This window comes from Cynoglossus semilaevis, chromosome 1, assembly GCF_000523025.1.
Source record: "Cynoglossus semilaevis isolate Cse_v1.0 chromosome 1, Cse_v1.0, whole genome shotgun sequence".
Taxonomy (NCBI): domain Eukaryota; kingdom Metazoa; phylum Chordata; class Actinopteri; order Pleuronectiformes; family Cynoglossidae; genus Cynoglossus; species Cynoglossus semilaevis.
The window spans coordinates 2,314,279-2,317,814 of NC_024307.1; the positions used below are offsets into that span (position 1 = coordinate 2,314,279).

The window sequence follows — 3,536 nt, forward strand, 5'->3', positions numbered from 1 at the left end:
ACGGCTAACACCTCCTAATTTGTCCTAAGCAGAAGTTAACGAGGCCTACTGGGGAGAAGGTCATTAAAGTCTGGGGAAGTGGAAGTCCTGCTGACAGAGACAAGGGACCAGTGTGTGTGTGTGTGTGTGTGTGTGTGTGTGTGTGTGTGTCTTCAGCCTCTCGTTCTAACTCAACCTCGCAGTCATTTTTCACCTTTCACTATAAGAAAACACGTCTAAACCTGGTCGTTAACGACTTTTTAAACAGTGCTAATGTGCTAACGCTAATGTGCTAACGCTAATGTGCTAGTGCTCCGACTCCGATCTGCTACAGGTTCTTTGCTGTGTGTTTTTCTTTCCCGCAGTCGGGGCAGAAAACTGCTCTTCCATCAACTACAGGACACAGGTACTGGTGACAAATATAACATTTAAAAATTAATATAAAAGTGACGCTAATATATTTATTTGACATGAAGTAAACATTGTCCTGACATGAAGTAAACACTGTCCTGACATGAAGTAAACACTGTCCTGACATGAAGTACATCTGACTCTTCAGTCTGAACCTGTTTGCTCTTTTTTTCTATAGCTGCAGAATTTCTTTTATAAACGTTTTTTTTTATATATTTCGCTTTTTCTCTTTCGTTAACTGAGTTTAAACTGATGTCGTTTGTCTTAGAACACTGTGACGTAGCCTTCTATTATTGGTTTATATAAAAATATATAAATATATATATAGGGATGTAAGAAAATATCAATAGATTGAAGTATCAAAATATTTCGATTCACGATACCGTATCGATATTCTCTATTACTGTATTGATTTTTTTATTACCAATTCCCAATTCAGTATTTCAAAACTCAATATATCACTTTGCCAATAGTATCGCAATATATATCGCATCGTGACGCGTATTGTATCGCCAGATTCTTGCCAATACACAACCCACAAAAATCCTTAAAATCCCTGGTGCGGGTTCACATTTTCATTGTGGAAAATCTAATACTGTATACATGTATTTGTACTGTACATGTACATGTACATGTACTTGTACTGTACATGTACTTGTACTGCATATGTACTTGAAAATGTCACCTGGTTACTGAGTAACAAAATCAAATCAAAACCAAAAATCATTTAGGATTAAATCACAAGGCCTGTTAGCTAATAGGCCGCAGTGTTAGCTTACAGGCCTCAGTGTTAGCTAACATGCCTCAGTGTTAGCTAACAGGCCTCAGTGTTAGCTTCAAATCAAAACCAAAAATCATTTAGGATTAAATCACAAGGCCTGTTAGCTAATAGGCCGCAGTGTTAGCTTACAGGCCTCAGTGTTAGCTAAAAGGCCTCAGTGTTAGCTAGTGTGGAGCAGACGTGTAAAGTTCCTCTAAAGGTTAGCGCTACAGACAGCCGCCCCAGCAGGTAGACAGCTAACCGCGTTAAGCCTCAGTCTCAGGTTACACCGTGTATAAAAATGTTCTAATGACATAATGAGTACAGCGCGTGTCAAAGCCAATGTGGCTACAAAGATTACGTGTCAATTTGTACGCAGCATGCTCAGGGAGTGCCGCCTCTAAATGATGTCCCGAAAGTATTCCAAGCTAAGGAACATGACGTGCCGCTCGAGCTGGTTGCAAAAGGTTGGACTGGCTAATAGTTAACTTGGCAGCGGGATAAAAGGTTACACCCAGGTTTACAGTATATTTGCATATGTGCCTGTTTGTTTGTGGGTGTGTTGACATTTATGAAACTGGACTCCCAGGAACACTTCAAAGGCAGCGCCGGCAGATAGTACATTTGGTGATAATGATTTGTTTGAACGACAAAGATAATAACGAAACAAAAAAAAAAATATTCGCCAGGAAACTCACCAGTTCAACCTTTCACCAGCCTCTGTTAGCCTCTGTTAGCCTCTGTTAGCCTCTGTTAGTGTCTGTTAGCCTCTGTTAGCCTCTGTTAGCGTCTGTTAGCATCTGTTAGCGTCACAGGTCGTTCCCTGAAGTTCACCTCCTGTGCACCCGGAGCAGTCAAACCACACCATGTGCTTCCATGGCAGCGAGCTCACCACTGATAAACATTCCTCAGACTGTGGTGGAAACTGTTTAAAAAGAAGAAAAAAAAAAAAAAAAAAAAAGAAAAACTGCTGTGAGTGTCTTTGTCAGGAGCCAGGAGTCAGTTTCTACAGCTGAGGTGGAACCAAGTCCAAGGCCCCTCTTTGGCTGCTGCACCACTGGGGGGCAGTGCTTTGTCTGCCTTCATACAGATGTGTCTTTGTTGGAGCAGACTCACGGGGACACAGTGAACACATATATATATGTGTATATATGTGTAAATATAGATTAGATATCTGAGACATTTTTCATCGTGTGAAAGGAGAGTTTTGACTTTGAGAAAATAATTCTCAAATCAGATTTTTTTTTTTACTTCTCTCTCTTTTTTTCCCCACTACAATTTTTTCTTTTCATTGAATTTAAACAAAGAAAGTCCATGAACAGAACAGAAACCAAACAAAAACAAAAGAATATAAAAACACAAAAAAAAACAAAAAAAAAACAAACAAAAAACACAGACAGAGCAGTAGTAACAATAAAACTTCACGCAGGGTTTTTGAAACACAATCTCCTTTTTTTTTTAAAGCAAATCTTTCATTGGTTTAGGTAAATAATTTAGAAAGGGAGATTTCATGTTCTGAATACTGAGGGCACAGGTGTCAAACTTAAGGCCCATGGGCCGATTCTGGCCCACAACATCCACTGATGTGGCCCACGTGTGTATGGTCTTTATCTTAAAATAAAAGTCAACAGTAAAGACTCTGTCCTTACAGTTACATTAGGGCTGTGCATCGGCAAGAATCTGGCGATACGATACGATGTATCGCTATAAATATATCGCGATGCTAAAGTCGTGGCGAAGGATTTTTCTGGATAAACACATGAACAAAATAAGGTTTGTTGAATCAAAGTCTTAAATACTTGCAGTCCTTGTAGTATCAACTAGTGGTCGGAGGTTTAAATGCAACAAAAATGAACCAACGGCAAGAATATTTGCTTGTTAATTGTTAATAAAAACAAAACAATCTTTACAGTGATGTGGAATATCGATATAATATTGACAAATTTAATATCGCAATATTTCAATGCACCAAAATTCCCGTATTGCCTTAGTACTTAAGTACGTTTCCGTTATTTTCTTGACGTCAAATGTAGTATTAGTGACTGAAGCCTCACCCTGTTTGGTCCGCTCTAGAGGGTCAACTAGAGGTCAAGACGAGGACTGCACACAATTAAGCAGTGTGTATTATTATCACAGCTGGAGGTAAAGACCAAAATAAATAAATAAATAAAAAAAACAACAACACACAAACGCCTCCTCCTCCTCCACCGCCGCCGCACACGCCTGTTCTTCTGTTTCCTTTTTTTTTCTTTTCTTTTCCATCTCCAGTGAACTGCAGGAGGCTCGGCTTCACTGGAACGCTACCGGGTTTGAGCTGTTTCAATTGAAATAGTTTGGCCTCAACACCTCCACCCCTGCTAGCCACAGTGTCACAAACACTTACATA

General features: G+C 39.5%; 1 long non-coding RNA gene across 1 annotated transcript in view; it reads right to left on the bottom strand.

The window, feature by feature from the left end:
* The window catches only part of LOC112487580 (uncharacterized), a 27,535-nt gene extending 25,145 nt beyond the window's left edge, over positions 1-2,390 (bottom strand). The window contains exon 1 of the long non-coding RNA XR_003050787.1: positions 1,849-2,390. This is a non-coding gene — a long non-coding RNA (uncharacterized LOC112487580). The remainder of the gene's footprint in view (positions 1-1,848) is intronic.
* Positions 2,391-3,536: the final 1,146 nt, after the last annotated feature.